The sequence below is a fragment of the Zeus faber genome, assembly GCF_960531495.2.
Source record: "Zeus faber genome assembly, chromosome: 21".
Taxonomy (NCBI): Eukaryota; Metazoa; Chordata; class Actinopteri; order Zeiformes; family Zeidae; genus Zeus; species Zeus faber.
The window spans coordinates 4,988,795-5,003,649 of NC_137208.1; the positions used below are offsets into that span (position 1 = coordinate 4,988,795).

Below are 14,855 nucleotides of genomic sequence, written 5' to 3' on the forward strand. Positions count from 1 at the left end.
TGGTTAAATAACCAGATGGAGGCGGAATCACTGTATCATATGACAGGGGTTTGCAGACCAGTAGTTCCCAGTGGGCCATGGAGGAATTGCAGGGCATCTACAGTACACACACACACACACACACACACACACACACACACACACACACACACACACACACACACACACACACACACACACACACTGTATTTTTACATATTTAATATATACTGTATATGCTCCATATTCATGCACACGGGCGCAATTTCCTGCTTTTATGCTCAAATGTAAATTATTGATTCGATATTACTTACTACCTTACTACCCCGAATTTAGGTAAAAAAAAATGTTTTGTTGTTTTTTTGGTTTTGTTTATTGTTTACTGTATATTGTCAAATTCATTATTTTTTTCTATTTTTAAATGTTTATTTGAACAATATTAATTTTTAATGCAGTTTGAATTTAAAAAATGAAAAAATGTAACTTTTATTTACATGACAAGGACAGTACTGAGGACGATAATACCGCGGAGAAGCAGCAGAAGCAGGCTATGCCACCAACAACCATAGTACCAATTCCCTTTCCTCCCAGAGGCCTTGGATTATAGGGAGCCATGATCAAGCGATTATGAGAGATTATTGCACAAGCAGCTTCATACTTTTAGAACTGGGCTGAGAAATATGCTAGGTGTAGCACCAAAAGTGGATTGTATGACAGTTTTTTGGTTTCCGTGAAACACATCATAAGTTACAAAAGTAACAAACATTGTGGACTTATGTCTGGGGCAGGTGCTCAGAGGTTCTGTCCTCCCTGAGCTCGCCTTAGGACCCCTGCTTTACCGTTTGACAGGTGTACTGCCCCAGTCGAACTCCCCACCTGTCACTGTCCCCGGGATGGACAGTAGCTGAAGCGAAACGGTAAGGCGCGGGAGGAGAGAGGGGAAAACTGACCCCTGCCGCTGGTGGACCGGACGCCCCACCACCACACCGGGCTTTCCGGTGGAGAGGGACGGAGGGCAGCGACGGCAGCTTCTCCCCCCGGCCACGGCCAGGCCCAACCCCGCTTTGCAGCGACCAACCCAGCCCTTAGATCCAATCCTCATCCTGAAGTTATGGATCTGATTTGCCAAATTCTCTTAACCACCTTGTTCCAACATGCCAGTGGCTGTTCACTATGGAGACCTCCTGCGGATATGGGTATGGCCTGGCGCGAGATTTACACCTTCTCGCCTGGATTTTTAAGAGCCAACGAGAGCTCACCGGACGCCGCCGGAACCGCACCGCCACGGCGGCCCTCCTACTCACCGGCGACGGCCAGGTATTGGCCCGACGATCCAGCGATATCCATTTTCAGGGCTAGTTGATTCGGCAGGTGAGTTGTGATACACTCCTTAGCGGTTTCGGACTTCCGTGGCCACCGTCTTGCTTACTATATCAACCAACACCTTTTCTGTTACCCGCGCCTGTCAGCAAAGGGTAGGCCCACGCTGATCCACTCCGCTGATCCACAGTGTTACACGCGTGCAGCCCCCGACATCTAAGGGCATCACAGACATGTTATTGCTCAATCTGGTGTGACTGTACGCCACTTGTCCCTCTAGGAGGTTTTTGACGTAGACTGTGCGGGGCCGCGTAACTATTTAGCCTGCCAGAGTCTCCAACCAGACAAATCGCACTAGCATCGGTTTATGGTCGGAACTATGATGGTATCTGATCCTCTTTGAACCCCCGACTTTTATTCTTGATTAATGAAAATTGTTGAATGAATTGTCGGCAAATGCTTTCACCTCTAGCGGCGCAATACGAATTTCCCCCGGCCGCCCCTGTGTGCCGAGCTGTGGTATTTGGTGCAACCGGACCTGCTATGAACACTCTAATTTTTTACAAGTAAACGCTGCGAACCCCACGGGACACTCAGTCAAGAGCATCGAGGTGGCGCTGAGAGAGCAGGGGCCGGGACGGGCGGTGGCACACCTCGCGGCGGACCGTCAGCCCGGCCCCGAAATCCAACTACTGGCTTTTTAACGGCAGAATCTTTAAGATAAGCTATTGGAGCTGGAATTAATTACCGAGTACCAATAGGTACCCTGATTCCCCGTTACCCATGGTCACCATGGTAGGCACAAGAAGTACCATCAAAAGTTGAGAGGGCAGACATCGGAATGAGTCGTCACGGCCGCGGAGGGCGAGCAATCCGTCCGAGGTTATCTCTTCGCCCAAGCGGCCGCGTCCACGGAAGCCGGGCATCCTGCTTGGGTTTTAGTTCTGGTGAATGGCAAACTCGGGACAAAAAAAAATCGACACTTTGAAAAGATACAAGACTTAGAAAAAAATCGACACTTGAAAAAACTTGACATTTAGAAAAGTTTTGAGACTTAAAGAAAAAATTGACACTTAGAATAAATCAGCCAAACTCGGGAAAATTTGTCACTTAGAAAATCGTTAGCGGGAGTAGATATTTAAATACAACAATTCTAAATGCTGATGGTAGATTTGCCAAAACCTTGGATTATATTTTCTATGGACAATATTTACCTGAGATTCATCAAGTTGGGTCCAATGTGTCGACTGCCTTGAGAAAAGGTTATGACAAAGACAAAAAAAGGAAAAAAAGCATTACTAGTGAAATGTTAACAAATAAAGTGAAATACAAAAAATTCATGAAAACGATAAGAGGTACTCCGCCCTTTTGGCAAAGTGTACAAAAACTAGATATCCCAACACGGTTTTGTTCATTTTCTTTGGGTGATTTACGATGGGAAGAAGTTCTACAAAGTATTGTGAAACAAGAAGGAAACCAAAAGAGTGCGGATGACCTGAATTGGTCTGAAAAAAATGTGAAATGTTCAAAATGAATCCTGTTACAGCTGTCCCTGTGTTTGATCATGGCTTCCAATGTTTCCTTAAAGATGTCGTCATGTCATCGCCGCAAACAGTTGGTGAAATAATAGATGACTTCTACAGAATTGAATTTCAGCAGCGTGGATCACCTCACTCATTGTTTGTTGTAGGTTGAGAATGGCCCAGAAGTTGACAATGATAATGAAGTGATAGCTTTTATTGGCTGATATATAACATGTGAAATGCCTCCTGATTCAGACAGACGTGTAGGACATTGTATCAGGTGAACAACAACACAGCAAAAGACACTGAAAAACACGCAAGGAAAAAGGAACATGTAGATTGTAGGAATGTAGGAACATGGAGATTCAATTTCCCAAGACCAACAAGTGACCAAACATTTAGGACTAAATGTAAAAATCTTGATGAAGAGGACAAAGATCAGTGTGAAACAGAAATCCATTCAGAAGAAGCTCTGCGATTTAATAATAACTCACAAATGACAAGAAATGAATCCGAAGCCACAGTAAAACAATCATTTATGATCTGATTCTGAATCCGAACACTCATTTTGTTTCAGTTGATGATTTGTTTGGTTATATGGCAGTGTCAGACTGAAGCTGGAAACGCAGTACAACCAGATGACAATTCTGTGAGATATCAGGCAGGTCTGACGCCTTTTACAGCTTTGTATATGAGTAGGAAGACTTTAAAATCCACTCTAAAGGAAACTGGGAGCTATTGCAACAGAAATAAAATTGGAGTGACGTGCTTCCGCTTTCAAAAGCAAAAGACGGGAAACCACGTCAGTCTGTTAGGAGGGTAATGAGGGATGTAAGGATCCAAAAGTGAACTGTATTGTGAACGTTGTGATGTCGTGATGCGTCAGGGTCCTTTCACAGTGATGCTGTGTTCACATGCATTCAAACTCAACCCGTGTCAATCTCACACACGTTTGTGTCAAAATATGTTAATTTGCGTTTTCAAAGTTTCAAAATAAAATGCAATGAAGTGGATTTGTACATTTTCGATATAAATAATATTTTCTTCAAAATCTTCATACTGTATTTTTCCAATGAGTTGGCGTCCACTTGCAGTACCTAAACCGACCACCAGAGGACGGCGTCCGACAGGTGCAGAATGGCTGCACTAAGGGCTTCACTGGGTTTCAATATCCAGTATATACTGTAACTAACCCTAACCTTAACCCTACCCCTGACCCTAACCTGCATAAAAATACACTTTAGGGACAGAGAACCTCACCACAGACTTATCTTCTCAACTGCGTCTCAATTTGTGTCTTACTTCAACAAAACTTTGATACCGTGTATTTTGTAGTTTACAACGATAGAATCTTATAGTACAATGTGCCATCTTGTGGAAAAGGCCATAACTCCTTATAATTCCTTGACTCATTGTTATTCCATAGCTCTGTATAATTCCAGGACTCCTTTTAATTCCATGACTCGTAATAATTCCATAACTCCTGATAGTTCCATAACTCCTTATAATTCCATTACTCCTCATAATTCAATAACTTTTATAATTCCATAACTCCTTTTTATTCCATTAATCCTTATAATTCCATAACTCCTTATAATTCCATAACTCCTTAATTTAAAAAACAACCAAAAAACAAACATCTGCACAACCACCACAATGTAAATTTGTTCATAACCAAGTGTACGTTTACTGTGTGGTTTACAGGCTTATTGCCAACATTTCGTTGACTGTTTAAGGTTTATTATATTCAATGTCAGGTTTATTGTACATCACCATTTCTATCTTATGTTCCTCTTTCTGCTTCACTCTTTATTTCAATTTATTGTAAAGGACCTTATATATTTTTTAAATATACTGTATATATATTTTACTTTTGATTGTTTATTTTTAGGTTGTACACATACATATTTTTTTATCATTAGGTTTCGTATATACCGCTATTTTTTTATTGTGTACAATGAACTCTTGATTGTATATTTTCAAATGTTTCCATATACTGCTGTTTTATTTTGAATATTTTTAATATATTACTTTATTATTTTGCTGCTGAGCTGTTGAGATCATGTAAATTCCCTCTGGGATGAATTAAGTCTCTATCAATGATCTATGTTCCATATGTCATTGGGCGAACACTCCAAGTGCTAAAAGTCACCATCACACCAGTGTGCACACCTGGCTGGCATGGAAACCACAGAGTATCCACCTGGGAGAAGGCCACTTCTGGGCTTGAAAGTCATATTTGCATATTCAGGGTTGAATAACTGGGCTCGGCCCAGAATAGTCTCCTGTGTCTTCCAGCAGATGTTCTCGTCCCCACGGTGACTCATATTGTCATTATTTCACACTTTACCCTCCTCTCCAAACCATAGCGTGAACAGTGATATGAATATTGGCAGCTCCGCTCCATCATTAACACTTCCAGGCTGAAAGTGTAGTCAATTAAAACTCGACAATTCCTGGAGAAAATGTGTAAAGTGTCCCTGTGTGGCCGTTAGTGTGTCTATGTATTATGTGTATTAGTATTATTATTATCATCAAAAGGAACTCACAATCAGATTATATTGCGTTTTTATATATTTTTTTTAACGGATTGTTAAATAGTATTTTATTTTTATCCTTTTTATATTATTACATATTACATTATTTTCAGATTCCAATTATTTCAGGTTATTTGATGTTATATAATGTTATTATTATATGATGTGATTTATATTAACAATGATAATAATGATATAGAGTTTATTAATCCCTCTGGAGGAAATGAGTTCTCTGCATTTCCCCATCCTCGTATCTGACATATCTAGGGGCAGTGGGCTGCCACCCTCGTAGGGTTAGGGTTAGGGCAGTTGGGGGTTAAGTGTCTTGCTCAAGGACACTTCAGCACCGTACCTGCTCTACCGCCTCAGCTACTGCCCCCGACTGTCCTACTATCAGATAAGTGTCTGTCAGTCCATTTGGCCCCTCCCCCCTGTGTGCTTCTAGAAATAGAAAGTGCCACGCCCTCAGCAGCACCTGTGGGAGCGTCAGTCCAATCCTTCCACAAAGTGGGAGCCTGCGAGTGGAGACCGAGCAGCTCCATTTCATGTCTTTCACGTCCATGTGGCTCAATAACTCTGGAGTAGCGCGGCAAAAAAGGCTAAAGGTTTCATATTAAGAGGATATAGTAGAACGACAACAAGCGTTCACTTACACATTTCTCGATGTGTTTTTAATGTAAATATCAAAGTGTCCCTCATAGTGGTTTGACCACACCACATAAAGCTTTGAGTATGTATTCATCTGTTTCCTGTTTAGGGCCCTGAGAGATGCTGAATTTAGCATTGAAGGATTATAGGTTCACAATTTTTTCAACATTTTCCAACCAACATTTTCCCTAAAATGTTGGTTCCTATCAATTATTTATAACTGTTCATAGAAACAACCTCACTCAGCGCTGTACTGTAGAGGAACTTACCACTCTGCTGCAGCTTCTCACTGGGCCTGAATGCAGTGCAATGGAGCAAATGTTTAAACTTCCATTAATCTTCTTTTTGAAAACGGGAAACTGGCAATATGGACTCACGTGTTTTTATTTTATTTTTGTTACACGTTTTGAATAACATTACAATGTTGGCTACAGAAGATTGTAACGTAACTTCCTGTTTCCAGTCTCTTACTTCCTGTTTCTAGTCTCTTGGGCTCCATTTACCTGCCATTAAAACACAATCTGTATCTGGGTGTTTTATCTGGATAAGGGAAAACACATGTTGATGCAATCACTACAGATTTTCTGTAACATTGCTGAGAAAGGAATCCATCCACAAGTTCAAAACGTCCCCTAACTCCAGTTTACTTCGTCTAACTGCGGCTGACTGCGGCTGACTGTGTTTGTAATGGAAATGTTTGGACTCGTTGGAAGGTTTGTGATCCACTCCCATCGTTGAAGGACTGAACGATGCGCTCATTCTCCAGATAACGTATCTGGACACAGATCCCATCTTCATGCAGGTGTCACAGGGGCCTTGCCTTAGCCTGGATGTGGCCAAAACAGCTGATTTGAGGATGGACAGACGAGTTAATGAACTTTTTAACCACAAAACAATGTCAGACTTTCTGACTGTAACGTGAGTTTCCTGTTTTGAAAAAGGAGTTTTAACATTTCAAGGAGACTTAACATGTGATTTCAGGCTTGCAGACTCAGCAGATTGCCAGTAGGAAGTGACGCAACATCCTGTTTCTAGTCTCTCTAGTATTTATTTTTGCCTTTTTTGGTGAAAGAGTAAATAAAACCATGAACCACCTGATAAAACCTATAACATATGGAGACTTTCTGACTCTTTCTGACTCTTTTGGACTGCACTGAAGCCCAGTGAGAAGCTGCAGCAGAGTGGGAAGTTTCTCAATAGTCAAGCGTTGATGATGGAACCAACATTTTCACAAGACGTGGGTGGAAAAATGACAAACCAATCTTTGAAATTACATTTTAAATATTGAGTAATAATGATATTGACTGGGAGCAAAAGTTGAAATATCCTTTAAATCATGGGTCTCAAACTTGTGGCCCGCGGGCAAATTGAGGCCCGCGGGACGATATTTTGTGGCCCCCTACTTGACATCAAAGTTTAGTGTTAGTGCGAGCCGCGCGTTTTTCTCACAAGCACCTTTTTGCCGAGTCGTTGGGCGAGTCGCTGCCCTGGGCGTTTTATATTTTTTTATCACTTATGGGCTTCCATAGCTCAGGCTCATGACAGCTTCCAGTGGTGTTTGTTGACAAGTTAGCCAACGCAAATTAGCAACGTTAGTCACTTGGTTGAAACGTGATTCCGGAGTGACACCAAGTGGAAGGAAAATATATGCTGTCACCCAGTACAAGGTACAGAGGACTTAGGAAGTGGGCGGACTCAACAAGAGTGATCACTCACTCACTCACTCATCCCATGGCCTAGGGGGCCGTAGGGGTGTCATGTTGGGAGCTTGGGCCGTCAGGGATCTCCAGCGCTCACGGTCTTCTGCTGTACGAAGCAGGGTTTGGAAGCTGCGGCCAGTCCATTCTTTGATGTCGTCTATCCAGGACTTTCTCTGCCTGCCTCCTCTTCGTTTCCCCTCTACCGTCCCCTGTAAGATGATCTTTGACAGGGAGGTGTGTCTTGTGACATGGCCAAGAGTAATCAGTGACCTAATAAAGACAGCAGAGTGCAATAGGAAAGGGAAAGAATTACATTGATAGCATGAGATGGGCGGCAAGAAGAAAAGCCAAATGGTGGTTACAACCTGAATATTATAAAGAAGAAGTTATAGATTATTATTACAAGAGAAATAAAGAGAAGGAAAAAGGACAGATATGTGCGATCCAAAAGAAAACAAATTTACCAAGAACAATTTAATGAAAAAGAGCAAGAAAAAGATATAAAACATGAGACAATGCACTTGATGTTAAGAATTAAGACAGGTGGAGTAACATGGACATATCTGTCTGAAAAGCTCTTCTCCACCATGAACTTTAATAAGTCAAAGTAAAGGTCCAAACTTACTGATGAGCATCTTCAAGCCATACTGAGGGTCTCAACTGCTTCCTCCCTCAAGCCAAATGTGGCTCAGCTGTGTAAGAGGAAGCGCTGCCAGGTCTCTGGCAGCAAGGAGTAGGTATGAGAAGCCTTTGTTCTGAAGAACCCTTCATGTTCTGAACTGTTATTAATAAAGATTGAGAAGATTGGATCAATTCTACTTTTTTTTGGAATACTTGAAACCCTTTTTTTGTGGAATATTTGATGCGGCCCAGCCTCACCCAGACTCTACCTCCAGCGGCACCCAGGTAAGTTGAGTTTGAGACCCCTGCTTTAAATCTTGTGATAAAACAATCACCAACATTTCACAGTTTCCGTGAGGTGTCGCTGCAACACGTTGAACCTGAAAAAGTTCCAAATTGTGCAGTTTGCAGTTTTCTTCCTCACAGCCACCGTCTCAGAGGAGCAGTCAAAACACGTTGATTTGCATGTGAACGCCTCGCTGCCCCCCGAGGCCTTTAAATAAGAGCCGGTGACTCTGAATCCCGGTTCTAGACGGAATCGACCCATCGAGCTGAGCAGCCATGAGCTTCACGTCCATCGTCTGCTTGGTGCTGTCCCTCTGGCTCCACGGTAAGAGCAAAACAAATCTGACTCTGAAGCCAATGAATTGAATCTTTCAATGAAGTTTAACAACACAATGGATCTTATGGCTCTTTTTTGGATCCATTTCCTTGCAGGGTCTTATGGGCAGATCGTGGTGACGCAGACGCCGAAGAGCAAGTTTGTATCTCCGGGTGAGTCGGTCAGCATCAGGTGTCAGTTCAACAGTGACGTATACCGAGATTCAAACGGAGATCGTCTGGGCTGGTACCTCCAGACTCCCGGGGAGCCCCCAAAACTCCTGGTATATCTTGTCACAAAACGTTATTCCGGCGTCCCGACTCGATTCAGCGGGAGCGGATCCGGGAAGGATTTCACGCTGACCATCACCGACGTCCAGCCAGAAGATTCTGGAGATATCTACTGCCAGAGTCTTCACAACATCCAGAGCAACTGGCCACGGACACGGTGATACAGGCTCGTACAAAAACCTCCCCTGGCGTCACACACCAGCGCTCACATTCAGGGATTTAACGACACAGCGGCTAAGAAACCAAGGTATTTCATTTATTTTAGAATATTATTGATAAATAATATTTATTTAGTTCTTTATTGTGAAAATCTTTGTTTTATTCAGGCATTGAGCTGTTTTTTTTTATGTGAGATATTATGTTGTTGCTCAGCACAAACCTTAATGCCTTCGGTATTTAAGAGTCACTTGTAATAAATAATAATAATCCTTCTTCTTCTTATTATTAAATACATGAATAGTTGTTTTACAAAATAAAATAGTAAAATATATATTTCTTAAGATTTCGTTAAATAATATTTAACGAAAATGTTTCTCAAATGCTCCTGTTTTTGTAAGCAAAGGCCTCACGACTTAATATTCGAAATATTCCGGGTTTTCATCCATTATTTAAACTTTTACAATATTTAGACATTTTTGGAAATGGGCAGTACTTCAGAGCCCACTAAAGGAGTTCTGAGTGGAAGAATAGTGGCATGTTGCTAAAGTTGATGAAAGTATGAATAACAAGGCGGTGTGTGCAGCCGGGCATCATGGTCAAATAAGCCCCTTCAGAGTGACATCTCCTCACTTAGCACTAAACTATTTACTGATATTAAGCTTCAACTGGACATATCTGCATTCATTCCTTCAAGTCCTCCATCACCACCAGCCGGCCTTAGCATTAGCATGTGGGCGGAGCGAGACGAGGGAAAAGGTCAAACCAAGCGGTCGTTATTCAGAAATAACCCACAACCGACCTTGCTGCTCTGGACCAATCAGAAGGGAGTATTCCACAGAGCCACCTGTAATAACACCAAATCAAACCAGTTGAATTGAATGAGGAGAACTTTATTGTCTTTATTGTCTGAAATCAAGTGGGTTAGGGCTCGGTCTATGAAGGGATTAATACACAAGTGGAAGCGGTCGCCATAGCAACGGGTGGTGGTGGCGGTCTCAGCAGTGTTGGCGGCTGAGGCTCTGGGTGACGGGGGTCTGGGAGCCCCGCTGGGCCCGGCAGGTCACCCGCTCCGCCGCCGCCCACTCCCGGTCGCTGAGGGTCAGGGTGCTGGTCCAGCGGTACAGGTTGCCCTCGCCCCCCTGCGGTGTCCCGGGGGTCGCGGCGCTGGAAGCTCCGCCCACCGCGGTGGTGGTGCCGCTGCTGTCGTCCAGCGTCCAGCTCAGCTTCCAGTCGGACGGGAAGCCGGCGTCCGCCAGGCAGGTCAGCGTGGCGGACCCCGCCACTGAGGCCAACTTCTCTGAGGAGGGGGGCAGGACGGTCAGGGTGGGCGGGCGTTCACCTGGAAACACAAACAGAGAAAGACAGGATGGAGGGATGGATGGATAGATAGAGGAAATTGCGGTAAAATAGGCAACAATAATACAAATAAAAGAATTTACGAAATATAAATATGCAATAACCTGAAAAAATAGCAGAATATATGGCAACACACAATAAATATAAATACGAACTTGTCTAATATTAACCAACCAAAAGTTCATCCATCATGTCATTTTTGTGCATTTGGTCTGAGCAAAAGTTATAAAAATAAAAACTAAAGATACATATAAAATAAACTAAATATGAAAATAAAACAATAATAAGAAATAAATGAGTAAATTCCAACATTTAAAGGGAACTTACTTCCGACGTCCAGTCGGGTGCCGCTGCCGAACGTCCCACAGTGAAACATCCTCATTCAGCAGCTGCACAAAAACCTCATCACACTCATTCAAACACATTTTAAAGATGAGAACAAACACTGTGCATCCTCCAGCTGCTACACTTGGATTTCATGAAATATTTACTGAAAATACAGTTGTGTGTGAGTGACCAGAGACATGTTCATAAAGTGTTGTGTTCAAAAAGAGGAACAAAAAAACAAAAACAGAAAAATCTGTTTTTATTCGTTTCATTTCTGCTTTATGCTGCTTTTTCTAATTCTACGTGACGCTGTGTTTTCATTGTTTTCTTTGTTTTCATCTTGATATGAAGGGCTGAGCATAGGCTGTATAGGCGGTGGTCTAGGGTGCCATCACCCATGGGGGCACTAAGCCAAGAAGAGGAAATAAATATATACATATATATTTTACAATACAAAATATAAAGACGTTGGGCGCCCCTAGATGTTTATTTTTATGTTAAGATAAATACAGTTTTTGGCCACCCCAAAATGGATGACAAACAAGGGACAGAAGGTAGTACAGTGTGTGTGTTCTGGTTGTGCAGGGTTCCTCCCCTCTCTGAAGCGGCTGCTCAGCACGCCATCCTACTTCCTGCTGCTCTGTGGGAGCGTCCTGAACTTCAACTCCTTCATCGGCCTCCTCACCCTCAAAGACAAGTACAGGAAGCAGCAGTTTGGGCAGTCTGCGTCCAGAGCAAACTTCCTCGTGGGTAAAGACACAAAGTCCAGATGCACCAACACCGTGTGAAACAGGGCACCTTCATAAGAGAGCAGAGATATCTCCAATACTACAACCTGACACCAAGAGACAAAAGATAACACGGTTTCCAGACCGAAACAGTGTCAGGTGTCTTTTCCATAAAAAAATGATTATATAAATAAAAACGTTTTCTTTTATTACAAGTCGCTCACATGGGAATAGAAATCCCACTCAAATATAATGGATTCCGTCTATTCCTCACCTGGCCACCAGAGGAAGCTCTCTGGGCTGAGCTCCATGTTTCACAAGTAGAGACATCAAACATTGTTTCTGTGGGGGCTAATGTGTTTAGAGACGTTGTGCTTGGAGCCAATTCATGGTGTTTCATGATGAAGCTCATGGCTGCCTTGTCTTTTTAGAACCAGCACTACCAGTACATTCAAGGCACCTCTGAGGAGCCTGCACACCGTGGGTGAGTGTAGCTCATATGGGGAGAAAGAGAACAACAGAGCCCTCCTGCAACATCTGGAGCTTCTAGGTTCAGAACCTTGATTCTCAAATCCACTTGACCCTGGAGGGTTTTCATAAAAAGCAGCTGGAGGTAGGAGCAGAGCGTCAGCCTGCGGGTGGATGACAATGTGACTTCATTTTCTGTACAGTAACCATCATATCAAGAGAGACCACTGAAGATGATCTCAGAGAAGCTCCGCCCAGCAGGACTCTGGTGTGACGGCTTCAGACGCTGCCTTCAAGTTCTGCCGTCACGGGTTCCAGTCCTGACCTTTCCATTCGAGTCACTGCTGAGGTTCCTTTAATCGGATGAGTGGAGGAGACAAAGACACCTGGAAAGACTCAGTGGGGGTTCGATGCCGAATTGGTTTTTAGAATCCGGGCCCCGGGGACGTCTTTAAAAGCTCCTGGAGAGCGGGGCTGAGTGTGAAGGGGACCTGATGGTATGATGCTGTTAACACAGACGCTGGATATGTCTGCAGACATGAGGTGGCTGGTTCAACTCCCTCTCCGTCTCAGTAGCTGGATCAACCAAATACAATCCCTCTGGGAGTGTGTTCCCTGACAGAGCGCTGTACAGGGCTTAGATTTTTAAACTCTCTCTTTTACCATCAACATGACACTGACATGTTAACACATCTTACCACCCTATAACCGCCACGATTATCAGAAAGCAAACCTTGTACGGGGTTAGTAAATATGTCAGTACCATCTGTCACAACTTCTAATGCATCTGCACAAATAAGCAGAGGCACGGTTGATCACTTTTACATGACTGTCTCACAACATTAAGAGTTTGGGTTGGCCTTGTTAAGTCTGGAATTTGAACCTATGATCCAGACTTCACACTGAGCTAAACCTTCTGTTGTTCTCAAGCTGTCTGTCTAGATGTCGTACTCACAAGTGGCTGGAGGGGAATGAGTTCCGATCGACAAAGCTTGGACTCATATCACTTCTGATGATGATGTCACAAAGGGCCTCGCTCCTGAAAATAAGGCCATTACCACAGTTTATCACAAATTTCTGCTCCAAAAGTCGATCGATATTGATCAAACCTGAAAAGGACATCCAAAACATCCCGGTTCTAACGAGACCTCAACCTGCGGGCTGGACCACTAATAGTAATAATAATAATAATAATAATAATAATAATAATAATGATAATTATAGTAGGAATAATTATACTAATAATAATAATGATGCTAATAATAGAATTATAGTAATAATACTTATAGTAGTAATAAAACAAGTAATAATAGTTATGATAATAGTAATAATAATAACAATAATGATTATAATAGTCGTGTAGTAATAATAATAATAGTAATAATAATAATAATAATAATAATAATAATACTATTCTTCAAGTGATCCAGCGTTGCCCCTGGAAACAGATGAGCTGATGAGGAGCAGACACAAAGGCCGTCTCACAATCTGTTTGTGAGTTTGGCTCCCGACAGCAACAGAGAACGTCTGCAGCTTGTGTCAGCGTTTATTTTGGTTTACTTTCACTTTTAATACTCCAGGGAAAGTTGTTCTAATGAAAGGGAAACAGTTCTGTTCATCACGTTCAGTTCAGCCACGGTGCAGGGACTAGTGGTACCGGTATATAGTTGGTGCCTTGCTCAAGGGCACCTGTAAAATTACTGTGGAAAGAGGGTATATCCTTTATTTAAATCCACTTAATGTCACCGAGTTGAAGCGATAGCGTCTGTGGTCACTGTGTGGAAAGCTGCGTTAACAACATGATGTTTTGCTGATGGATCATTGACATTCACCCCAAATGTGTCGCTGACGCCACGAAGAAAACATTACTTCCAAAAGTTTCAGGACCTTTCATCACGTCCTTCACTTGCACAGCAGCGGTTTCACTCCTATATGTGTGTTTGTGATTGTCATTAAAAAAAGAGGAAATAAAACAATGTTTTACGTGTAAAATCAATTGATTGATTTACAACAATCTACGTGTGATTAGCGCCACCTGGTGGACAACATCGTACATGATCATCAACCAACCTTTGACGCAACAGAACTATCCAGTGCAACGCAACTGTTTCAATAATTCAACACAATGAATGAACATCTACAACAATATATGAAATAATCGCAACGAAAACACCCAAAACATCAGCCACAAATAATATGACTTAGTGCTCTTACTTTGGCCAGACAGGTGATACATAAACAAACAACTTGTTTCCCTTCAGCAGCAGACCAGAGGGAATGAATGACTTCCGGCTCCAGCGGAAGTCATTCAAGTCAATGGAGGAGCTCCGTCCCCGCAGCGCCCCCTAGTGGACGGGGCCTTCAATGACAGTACTGTGTACATTTTGGTGCATAATGTTACTCGTGACTTTTAGTGATGTCGTTTCAATAAAATTAAATATGGAATTCATGTCATGTGATCCAGGCGACATGTCATCATTTTTAAAACTTGAAATAAAAACAAACTTCAAAACGTACATGTTTTCCAAACATTTTTGGTCGACATAAATAACCACCACAACACAACACAACACATAAAATATGATCCTAAAATACAAT

At 42.5% G+C, this 14,855-nt stretch overlaps 1 gene segment (V, D, J or C); it reads left to right on the top strand.

Moving 5' to 3' along the window:
* Nucleotides 1–8,864: 8,864 nt before the first annotated feature.
* Nucleotides 8,865–9,380, top strand: LOC307246421 (immunoglobulin kappa variable 4-1-like). The segment is given in 2 exons: nt 8,865–8,938; nt 9,046–9,380.
* Nucleotides 9,381–14,855: the final 5,475 nt, after the last annotated feature.